Below are 13462 nucleotides of genomic sequence, written 5' to 3' on the forward strand. Positions count from 1 at the left end.
CTGACAAATATTTCGGCTCAACAAATGGCCTTCTTCAAGTGTCACAAGTTTTAGCAATACTGATACATTATGTCAGCACGATTTTTTTTTTTGAAGTGTTAAAAATTCAATATTCTATCATAAATTGTAACCAGAGCTTGATTCTAGACTTGATTCTGAATCTTAATTCTGTTGACAGTTATGATTTTTCTACTCTGTACACTACACTACACTTCCACACAATCTTATAAAAAAAAAGTTTTTGTATTTGATTAAATGGTCTTTCGAAAAATCTCATTGAAATTTTATTTGCTGTAACTCGTTTAAAGCCTTTTCTGTATCGAAAATGGAAAGTATGCTGGATACACTTACTGGAAATGTGAGGATACGATTGAAGCTTTAAGTTTTCTGCTAGTTAACATTTCGGCGATAAAGTGTATCGTCAGGTAAAAGGTATTTCTATTGGCACTAACTGTGCCCTTTTAATAGCAGATTCATTTCTATGTTGCTATGAATCTCAGAGTATGACCAAACTCAGTAATGACCCATCATTGTTATATTTGGTTGATACATTCCAAAATACCTACCGTTATCTGGATAATATATTTTCGTTGAATAATCCAGATTTCTCTAAATATACTTCTGAAATTTACCCAAAAGAACTTACTTTAACTAAATTTAACATAAACAGCAGCAGTTGTCCTTTTCTTGATTTAGACATTTCAATTTCAAACGGTAAACTTCATACTAAAATTTTCGACAAAGGAGACGATTTTTCATTTCCTATTGTTAATTTTCCTTTTTTAGACGGCGATGTGCCTTTGACTCCATCATACGGTGTTTATATATCCCAACTCGTTCGGTTTGCCCGTGTGTGTTCTGATGTCATAGATTTTAACGAACGTCATCAATGCATCACTGGGAAATTGTTGTGTCAGGGATTTCGATACCATAAATTACTTAAAACTTTTACTAAATTCTTTCATAGATAGAAAGATTTGATTAGAAAATTTGGCTGTACATGTAGAAAACTTATTAAAAATGGTATTTCACATCCTAAATTTTATGGTAATATTGTACTTAAAGCGAGGAAATCACTATGTGATCCGTGTAAACTCATCGAAACTTTAAACAAACTTATAAGTAAGGGTTATCGTACCAATATTGTAATTATATCTCTGAATATAGTTTACATTGGCACTAATATCGATCTTGTCATTAGCAAATTAAAACATAACTAAATTGTATCTTCTTCTTTTGAGGCGGGATGTATAGAGACACAGACACGTTAATTTTTATCTGTATAGAAGTCGCTCCTTACTATCCTACTACCTGTCGATACATTTATTTTTGGCATTGCACAAGTCATGTCTTCTCTGACTGTTCATGACGCTAAAATACTAAATCCCTGGGATGTGTTTTAGTTGATTTTAGTCTCTGATGCATGATTTTTTTTTATAATAATTGTTTTTGGCTTTTAACTAGCTGTCAGTAACTGCGAGTATTCTCAAATCGTATTTTCTTGTTAATTCGACCTGTTGATACTGTTTGTAATGCTTTTTTTGTTATTTTATATTAATATTGATCTTGTCTATATACCAGCTTTGATTATTTGGAATATCTTTTAAATTTCACTTCTTCTTACTACATTTGTATAAACTTCAAGATTTACCTGTATTATTAAAACCTTTTTTTTTCAAAAGTGATTATTTTAAATATTTCGCAGTGGTGTCTTGCCATGGGTTTGTTTGGACTTGTTTGTTTGCTTTTTGGCCTTGAATGTTTGTCCCTAATATTTTATTAAATGTGCATTTGCATTCAGATATCCCAGATCAAATCTATTCGTTCATAGTGTATTAATTTACGTATTTTGATTAAGTTAAGCCTGCCAATTGATATTTTATCGTATGTTTTTCTATGTTGTGATGTTATACTATTGTTTCAGAAAAAAGGAGAAGGTTTGGTACCATTAAAACGTTAATTCCCGCTACAAATGTTTGCATCTGTCCTAAGTCAGGAATCTGATGTACAGTAGTTGTCGTTTGTTTATGTAATTTATACGTGTTTCTCGTTTCTCGTTTTTTTATATAGATTATACTGTTGGTTTTCCCGTTTGAATGGTTTTACACTAGTAATTTTGGGGCCCTTTGGGATAGCTTGTTGTTCGGTGTGAACCAATGCTCCGTGTTGAAGGCCGTACATTGACCGATAATGGTTTACTTTTTTAAAATTCTTATTTGGATGGAGAGTTGTCTCATTGGCACTCACACCACATCTTCCTATATCTATCTATATAAAAAACATTGCTTTTGAAAATAGATTTTGTCTCAACTTCCGTGAAACGTATCATTTAATTTTTTATATGAGATTTGTATTTTTATAAATACTCCTACACCATCTATTCGACTAGTCTGGTCGATAAAAGGTGTTAGAGGTCACACGGTGTAAGCAATACGAAATGCATGTACCAATTTGACAGGGTAATTGCAATGTCTTTGATACGGAAGATTTCCTTTAGCTGATGTTCCTGTTTGATTCAATTATTAAAATTTTGTGTGATAAATATTCCCCTCAATTAGAACCCTAGTCTATTTGACATATATCAAATACTACGGGTTTGCAGGGACAGATCCAACCATTTTTAAAGATGTTTCCTCACCAAGAATAGAAGGGGGTTCACCCTGAGACCTTCCCTGAGGTGGACAGGATTCTTGAATCGAAGCCTGAGAATTAGTGGCAGTTAGGTTGGAAAGAATTTGGAGTCGAGCGTGAACCAGGGGACGATCGAGGGTAGTAAAATAGTAATATTCTATGCTTAACAGAAAAAAAATAGTAAGGGGAATGGAAGTAGGAATTGCAAGGTGTGTATTACACATATATTCCTTTTTTTTTTAGATAATAGAAATAGTAAACGAAATTGTGATTCAAAGGCAATAACTCTAACTTATAAGTGATCGATTTCAACATTTCATATTTATTCATCACAGAGATAGTTTTTGTTGTGTGTAGTTTCTGTTAATCTTATATAGTTTAAAATATAATCATGGCATTATATAGACATCCATTTTCAAATTGTTTAATAAAATTATCTTTAGGGGCAATAATGGCTTTAAGAAGTCATCACACACTTTGGTATAAAGGAATGGTGACTGAAATTGTTTCTTCACCATTTGGTCCCTATGCATGGGTGTACCCCGGTAATATGTTTTGTTGTTTTATCGGAATAACTTAGCAGAGTAAACTCTTCCTGTTACCAATAGAATTAAAATTAAACAACATTTTTGGTGTCTTTTACAGAGGAGCATTCGAAGTCTAAGGCAAAACTAAGGTTAGAGAACAGAATAAAAAAAAATCAGCATGTATTTTCTATTTGTAAAGGAGCATAACTCTAGAATGGTAAACGTGACGCTATCCAAATTTTAACTGGATCTGTGTTTTCACACGGTTAATAAGCCCTTTGTATAAGCATATCATTTGGTTGAGGCTACTAAAATTATAGGACGGAAACGAAAATGTCTACATTTGTTCTATTTGTTAAGGGATATAACTCTTTAATGGTAAATATGACGCTACTAAAATTTAAACTTAATCTGTATTTTCTGGTATTAAGCATTGTGTGTAGTTTCATACCACTTGGTTGAGGCAAAATAAAGTTAGAGACCGGAAACCAATTTTAGGACAAACGTACGGACGTACAGACGTACAGGGTAAAACTTAATGTCCCCGCTATGGCAGGGTAAGTTTTTTTAACCCGACAAAATCAACAAACAGAACGAAAACAACTGTCCTATTCCTGACTTGCATTGGTAGATTGCGAGTTGAATGTATTGAAGGAAATACCACTAAAGTATACTGCGCTAAAAGACGGGGTAAGGTAATGTGTTCAGTAAAAGTACGCATTTATTGCACAACTATTGCAACCATTTGCGTGTTAACGGTATACTACGTACTTCATTTGACTTTTTTACTTTTTTTATTCAAGCGTCACTGATGAGTCTTTTGAAGACGAAATGCGCGTCTGACGTACACACTAAATGTAATCCTGGTATCTATGATGAGTTTATTTGCATGCTTATCACACATGCAAAATTCCTATCAAAGATAGTTTCGATGATAATTGAAAGAAAGATAGGCTCATGCTCATCCAAATTAAACCACAGGTTCTGTGACAGCATGTGGATATTGTATATGTTCCGGACCATACGAGTATTTGGACCATCCGCGTATGGTCATGACCATATGCGTATGGTAGCACTCCACAGTTAGGTGTGTAGTTTCGCATTTTGGCCCCTGTGGATTTTTCAAATATGAGAGCTAGTGTGCAATAAAATTCATTTTTGGATAGCTGAGTATCAAAATAGCCTTCGTATTGGGTTTATATTAACATCAAGATTATGTAATGCATGTAGTATAGGCTGGTTTCTGTATTACAGTCCGTATTTGCATGTCCGTACCATATATTGGTCCGGCAATTATTGTAATGTTTTTTTCCAACTTTTTATCGCAAGAACTTTGTAATTATATTTTACGAAAATATGAGGCGAAAGACACCCATTTTTTATTTGATCAGTAGGAAGATGTATGTCAACAGTTTCTAAAAAGGTATCACTCAAAGGCATTGAAATTCTAGTTTGATCCAAATTATTGGGGGATATGTGACATGTTCACCCCCCCCCTTTTTGAAATATTTTATGGTATATAAATGCATAATGTTGCCATGGATACACATAAAAGGAATTATTTTTCACCCTTTAAACTTTTTGAAAATCAAATCTATGGAAGATACTGATTACAAGCATATGCACATGTACAACACAAACAGCTAGGTTTATGTATTAGAAAGCCAGGAATAGGATATGATAAAACATTTTGTGGCTCATTCTTAATTTTATTTTCTAACTGTGGAGTGCTACCTATACTCATATGGTTCGACCGTACGCGTATGGGTTTCTGCATTTAGACGTCTTGATTATGCACGATCCTTTGCAGTTACACCATTTGCATTCGAGCGAAAAGCTAGCCTTCTTGTCAGCTGCTTGCAGTGATACCTAGGTCTCGGGAAATTCCATAACAGTCATTAAGAAATTATGGAAATATCTTCCTATGTCGACATATTGCCATGCCCTCGTAACAGCATGTCGGTAATGACTATATGTATAAAATGTGTTTGCTATAGTGACTAGTGAGTAAAATTAAATGCACCAAACTGCTAATTTTTTATTATTATAATATAATGAAATGACCTTGGATATCGTCTTTTTAATGACGTGACAACTACAAGGGTTATATCTTATGAAGAGTTAGATTTTACCTGTAAACTTGTTAATTACCCCGACCATACACGTATGGTCGGACCATATGAGTATGTATACTGGTTTGGTTATTAACGTGCCGGACCTAGGAGTATTTGGACCATATAGGTATTTTTTCAAATATTAATAAATTTTATCTAAAAGTAGTAAAATGATGTTTACATGAAAATGTACAAATTTTATAATTCAAAGGCTATATAAAAATCAAATATTGATGCCACAGTTAGTTTTCATCGCAAATTGTATTCTTAAAATTACGCTTAGAATGGCATTTACTTCCACACGGTACCATATCTTTATCTGCATTTGCACGTCTTGATTGTGCACGATCCTTTGCAGTTACACCATTTGCATTCCAGCGAAAAGCTAGCCTTCTTATCAGCTGCGTGCAGTGATACCGAGGTCTTGGAAAATTCCATAAAAGTCATTAAGAAATTATGGAAATATCTTCCTATGTCGACATATTGCCATGCACTCGTAACAACAAGTCTGTAATGATTATAAGTATAAAATGTGTTTACTATTGTGACTAGTGAGTAAAATTAAATGCGCGAAACTGCTTATTTTTTTATTATAATATAATAAAATGACCTTTGATATCGTCTTTTTAATGACGTGACAACTACAAGGGTTATATCTAATGAAGAGTTAGATGTTACCTGTAAACTTGTTAGTTACCCCGACCATACGAATACGATCGGACCATACGCGTATGGTCGGACCATATGAGTATATACCCATATGGTCATGACCATACGCGTATGGTCCAAATACTCATACGGTCCGGAACATACTGAACACAACTATTCGTGTCTGAAGATTTTGTTGAAGTTATATTCACAGAGCAGACAACAGCAGAAGGTCACCAACAGGTCTTCAATGCAACAAGAAATTCCCGCACACGGAGGTGTCCTTCAGCTGGCCCCTAAACAAATATATACTAGTTCAGTGATAATAAGCGCCATACTAAACTCCAAATTGTACACAAGAAACTAAATATATCCATTCTTAAAATCTATGGATAGTAAAATAAGGGATGTTTTCTGAGAGGATAGATATTAAGTTTATTTTATTAGGTGTGAACTAGACTCTAGGCGACAATTGAATATATCAAATCAAACTAAAGTAACGGTTAGAGAACGGAAACGAAATATTCAGCATTTTCTTTTTGTAAAGGGGCATAACTTTAGAATAGTAGAAGTGACGCTACCAAAATTAAAACTGGATCTGTGTTTTCTGTTCAAAAACACATTGTATAAGTTTGTTGAGGCAAGCAAAAGTTAAAGAACAAAACGAAATTTTCAGCAATTGTTCTATTTGTAAAGGGGCGTATTTCTAGCATGGTAAACGTGACGCTACCCAAATTTCAACATGATGTGTGTGTTGGTGCAATAATCATTGTGCATAAGTTTCGTAACATTTGGTTGAGGCAAACTAAAACCAATTTTGTACTCCCGCCATGGTGGCGGTAGAATTATGTTGAGTTATTAACCCAACAAACTATAACTGAACTTATTGAAAAGAACTGTCATATTAATGACTTGGTACAGGAATTGTAGATTGCGAGTTGAATGTATTGAAGCAAAACCACTAGTATACCAAAAGCCCACGTCATCTATCAGTTCCTAAAAAGCACCTCCTGCCTTGTTTGGTTTCGAAATGATCAGCAAAATGAATTAGATTGTTTTGTTACATAAATCATGCAAAAGCATCGAAATGGTCATATTGTGCAAAGGTACAACACCTAAAATATTGAGATTATTTGTGTATTTACTAAGAAAACTTTCTGCTTATTGAGCATGTTGAGATAACACTCCTTTCATTTGTTTTGAAAAATCTTTCTATTGATCGTCTCTACATAATTTCCCGTGGCAAAAATTCTTGATGCTCTGGCCTTTTTCAATATGCCTTTCAAATGGAAAGGAGAAAGAAGATGACAAGATACAATTCAAAAAGTATGTTCAATACAACAGACAACACCTAGGAAACAAGAATATTTCCATAGTTCACAGATGCCCCACTCGCACTATCATTTTCTATGTTCAGTGGTCCGTGAAATTGGGATTAAAAATCTAATTTAGAAACTACCTCGACAAAAACTTCATCTTAAAGCAGGACAGACGGACGAATGGAATGACAGACCCACAGACTAGAAAACATAATGCCTCTCTACTATTCTAGGTGGAGCATAAAAACTAAAAACAACAAAATGTTGCATAGTAACCAGACGACTGAGCAACACGAAATCACACCAAAAATTGGATGCATGACTCCAGGTGCTCTAAGTAAGCAGTTCTTAACCCACAAGTGTCTTCCGTCATAATACTTCCCATATTTCATCTTTTTTCTTCAATGATCAAAGGGAGTTCTTCGTGATAATTTAACTTTTAAAAAATAGAGACCGCCGGTGTCGCTCATCAGTATTAACTTTGGTTTTGAAAATCATGTAAAATAAAGTTACAATAATTTAATAGATAGTATACGTTACTCTAATATTGGATGAGGTCAAGTTTAGTTTAATGTGAAGCAGTATTTAGATAAGAAAGAAGAAGAATTGTGAAAAAGTTCTCAAAAAGCATCAATAATTTGCAGAAAAGGTACATTACTCCAATTAGATCAATTGACGATTTTTGTAATTTTGACCTATTTGTAGATCTTTCATTGCTTAATATTTTTGCTGCTTACAATGTATCTCAATCTGTCATGTCTATGATGATATTCAAGATAATTAACAAAAACAACATTTTCTTAAGCAGATATCATTGCAAAGGGATGCTGTCATAAGTCTCCAAAGCGAAAACCAATTGTATACACATACTCTCCAAAATGTAATTCACCCAGGGTCTGTATACTGCTGGAAATGCCTTTAAATGTTTTTATGACAATTAAAGCGGTAACTTAAAGTGACGCCACCAAAATTCTAACTAAAACTGTGTTTTGTGGTACATGTAACAAGCATTGTGTATAAATTTCATACCATTTGATAGAGCCAAACTAAAGTTAGAGAACAGAAACCAATTCCTGGACGTACGTACAGACAGACAGACAAAGGTAAACGTTAATGCCTCCTCTGCTGCAGCGTTATTAAATGCCATAGGATTGAAATACAGTAAATCAAAAAGTTAGATGTCATGATATTGATACAGTACTGCTTTCCTCTGACCCTCAGATTCAAGTGATCTAGAATTCAGACAGGGGTTGTCTTTTGCTAATGTTTATCATATCCGTTTTTTATACGACTGCATTAAAAAAGAACAAACTGTTGTCCGATAAAGTACAGGAAACCTGTCATCCAATAAAGTACAGAAAACCTGTCACACAATAAAGTACAGAAAATCTTTCACACAATAAGGTACAGAAAACCTGTCACACAATAAGGTACAGAAAACCTGTCATCCAATAAATTACAGAAAACCTGGCACACAATAAAGTACAGAAAACCTGTCATCCAATAAACTATAAAAACTTGTCACACAATAGATCTAGAGTATAAAAACCTGTCATACAATAAAGTATAGAAAACCTGTCGCACGATAAACTATAGAAAACCTGTCATTCAATAGAGTATAGAAACCCTCTTACACAATAAAGTATAGAAAACCTGTCACACAATAGAGTATAGAAAATCTCTTACACAATAAAGTATAGAAAACTTGTCACACAATATAGTATAGAAAACTTCTTACACAATAAAGTATAGAAAACCTGTCACACAATAAAGTATAGAAAACCTGTCATCCGATAAGAGTACATAAAACCTGTTATCTTATAAATAACAGAACATTTGGCATTTATTTGACAAGTGAAAGTCGGGCGTCACCGAAGAGATTTTCGTGGACAAATCCAAGATCTGACGTACAAAATTATAAGCCTGTTTTCTTTGATGACATTTTGATACTCATACTGATAAAACCTTCGCAATGTGTAAACCCTACGGTACTTATTTGACATCTAAATCTTCTAAGGTTCTTGTCATAGTTCAAACGAAATAATGCAGTGAAGTTGTCTTCGTTAGATCCTATTAGTCAATGTCAAGAAATTACTTAATGATATGCTATAACCTTTTTTCAAGTTACAATGTAATATATATATATATATATATATATATATATATGAAAAACCACTCCTTGAAAAATTATATTTATTTCAATTTCATAAGTTTTTCATTGTGTATTAAGATGTGACAAAAGGTTAATTCACTAATGTACAACCATAAACAAAGGAAGATAACTCCAACTCAAATCTATGATTTGTCTAGCTAAATACAATTAAGTGTGTTTTTAAATTTATGTTTAAGACAAATTGTTGACTGTACGATGTCTTCTGGTGTATGTGACGTTTCATCATGTGCTCTTTCGCTTCACTAATACACTATGGAACTTAGGTTTAACTGTTTGAGTCCTCCTGTTTTCAAATATTTTCAAATTATTTGTTTTCAATGTTTCGGTTTTGCACAATCCTGATTTGAATAATTCGAATAAATGTTTCGGACGCACTGAATAATAAAGTGTTTTTTTCTACATTTTTTTAAAAAGATTTTGATCGATATTACTGCTGCATTCCGAACTCTGAAATATTAAGAACATTAGATCGGAAGTGGGTGCTTTCATAACATACTTTTATATTTGTCTGATTTTTAGGTTAAACTAATATAGTAATTGTATACAAGCATGGGTATATTCCTTGCTTAGTTAAATATCAAATATTTGAACAAAATTAATAAAACGGTAGTTTTAACCCGTCCACTATATAACAAGGCCATGTTGGTAGTAGAGTTAAGATCAGAAAAATTAGGATTTTTTTTTCTGCTGCATGTGTTGGTTTTGAAATGATTCCCAATACCAGCATTTATTGATTTACGACCAACAAGGCTTTGGCAGTGAGTCCCTACTGGTATGTCATAATATATTTTGTGGTCTTCAATGTCCGCTTCAAAAAATCTTAAATTGCTGCCACAATTATTATTATCTGACCCAGGACAAATAACAAAGTTTGTGTCCGTGGGGAGCATACCTTTTGATGGGTAGTAGATTTCAGTTCGATGATGATATGGTCCACCTGGTAACCCAGTGCTTGTAGGATAATGTGGCACAGGATCATTACGATGGACAACTCGTCAACTATTATTAACAAGTCTGTTATGTTCTAGCGCATATTGACGATCTCCTACTTTTGGCATACCAAAAGTATACAATGCGATTTTTTCTTTGTTAATCACTCCTTCATTTATAAGCTGAGCACTTGCTATAGCCGCTATGGCTCCACCAAGAGAATGGCCAGTTATCCAGATATTATAACCGGGATGTTTTGAAATTTAAAGTTGCATACTAGCTTCTACGCAACTGAAAAGCTTGTCATGAACCTGTTTGAAATACTTTTGGACTTCACCAGAACCAATTCCAGACGATACTTTAGATGTGAACAGCACTGGTTGAATTATATCCAACAACTGTGTTAATACAGTTGTACCACGATATGCTAAAACAATAGCTTTATGTTTACGAGATACAATTACAACAGCTAAACATTCTTTGTATTCAATTAAAGGTAAATCGTCACAGCGAGTACCAATCCATTCGACAATTTCATAATCATCAATTCCATATGAGCTTAAACATCTCCGTGCTCCATTTGGAGTATCAGCATATGGAATAGTTGAAAGTCTTAGGAGGTTATAAGAAGTTTGAGGATCGTATTCTCCAACTACATCTAATTTAGAACAATTCGTAACATCTTTGATTACCTGATTCTTGTTGCAGGGATTATAAGGAGGGACAGACCCGGTCGCATGACATTTGTTGTCTAACTTACATCATCTACACTTAGAAATCCAAGATGACTGCTGCACACAGTATTCACACCCTTTACTTGAATGTTTAATGCAGTCAGTTTTACCATGAACATTTTTATTTAAAAGTGCCATCAATGTGAAGAGGCATGCAAATTTCATACTTCTTAATTTGGTGCAAGCACGGGGGCCTGAAAATACCAATAACTTATATATAGTAAATATAGTAATAGTTTGTTTTATTTTCTGTACCAAAGATTAACGAAAAAAATTGTGAACAACAACAGGTCAGTGATCTTCAACAATGAGAAAATCTACTGCTGTATGGTAAGGTAGTTAAAAGCTTATAAATTAAGATACATTCTAATTAATTATTTTCATTTACATATATAATCACACTGAATCAGTTGAAATGAAATTGTTCACAGTACAGAATGAGAAGATTTAATTAAATTCTGGCAACAATACATTAAAGTCGCGATCCCTAATGTCACTTTATATCTTCAACAAAATTAAACCCATACTTTAACCAGCTTTAACTGACCACGATATAATAAAATGTTACCTGATTCAAAGGAAAAATTATGGTCTAACAAAACAACTTTAAATACCCTGATATGACAGACTTTAACCAACGGAATCCACTAAATTGCTTTAAAAGTTTTAAAAGTATTTATAACAGATATGATGTTTATTTTAAATCATATATATTTCTGTATTATTTGCCACAAATTATGGATATTCGGGCATCTAATCAGTCGTAATTTGTTAGGTCATGAAATTCAACAAGTGTCAGATTGTTTAGCCAGTAACGCTTGGCTTTGTAACTTATCAGATGGGTTCGTCTGACGAATAAATTGTATAACGCAGTTTTAAAAAAAATAAAACTTATTAGTAGAGAAAGTCTAGATTGATGATCAAATAAACAGAATAAAAAGTGTTATTGCTAACAGAGACATATAATGTACTTTATGTCTCTGTTGAAAGGCATGTGCCAGTAGTTGAAAAAAGAAGAGTAAAACTCAAATAAGATCAAATGAAGCGCTTTTTAATCCATAACGTAGCGTATGGATTTTTCAAAGAATGAATGATCATCAAAACTTATAACTCTATATTCATTTTTTAGTTGTAAACCCAGATCACACGTAAACATATAGACTCTACAGCAATTGCAATTGTGAGATTTCTGTCTCACAGTTTAAAATATATGGACTTTGTTTGCTTGTATAATTTCACAAAATACACAAAAAAAAAAAAAATGTGCATGCAACCTGTATTTTATGGATTATCTTAAATCATCGCGAATATGTAAAACTTGGATATTTCCTTTTTACGTACCTTAAGAACATTGAAAAATCCCGAAGTTGAATTGACTCGAAGTGGAATAGAAAGGGGAAAAAAATGCGAATTAAAGTATCCGCGAAAATAATTTGTTGAACAGTAACTAGTTCATTGCCCTTTATACCTTATTCTCAACCTAATTGTTAGTTTTGGCTAAACCATTTTCATACATATATTAAAATCAGGAATTTTTATTTTTTGAAGTATTGAGGGAGCAGCATCATTTGTTTTAATAAAACTTAATTTATACGCACTTACACGACTATATAAGGTAAATGACAAAATTCAGGACCAGAAATAGTTATTTAAGACAAAAATGATTTGAAACCGGAAAACTTATCAAATGCATCTCTATTTCAACAAATAATGACTGTATACGGAAATTAAAATAAATTAAAACTTGAAAAGTATTATCAAATCTCTTAAAACCGAAAACCGGAAATTTTGTTTAATACAATGCAAATTAATATTTTCGTCAATAATTTCCATAGTATATATTTTGAAAAATCGAAAATTACTTTGCAAGCACTATTCATTAAACATATTAAATGAATAAGTCAGACGCTAATCTTGAGGTTCCATCGAAACCTGAGTTATGATTTTTTAAATGTATGAATAAAAGTAACATTTCGTCTGGCTATGAATAATTTGTTTTATGAACTTAGAAGAAGCAGGAAGAAAGAATTGGTAATTAAAATAAGTCGAGATATTAAAATCTTCAAGTTTGACTGTTATGCATTTTAAGTTTGGTAGATTCAAATACAAGAGATGGCATAATCCTGACACTGTCTTATTATAAATGTGTATGTATATGACAATAAGAATACCTGGTATGATTGCCAATTGACAGCTATCTACCAGAGTCAAAACTAACGTTAATAAGTAACAATAGATCACCTTATGTGGATTTTTAACAATAAGCAGGTCGAAATCGAAAACTAACTTTGAAAGATCACAATGTGATAAAATTCGACAGATCATGTAAGAAAAACCAATAGTCTTATATTGTAAAATAATTAATAATAGTATGCATGACATACAG

This window comes from Mytilus galloprovincialis, chromosome 5 (assembly GCF_965363235.1).
Source record: "Mytilus galloprovincialis chromosome 5, xbMytGall1.hap1.1, whole genome shotgun sequence".
NCBI classification, from domain to species: domain Eukaryota; kingdom Metazoa; phylum Mollusca; class Bivalvia; order Mytilida; family Mytilidae; genus Mytilus; species Mytilus galloprovincialis.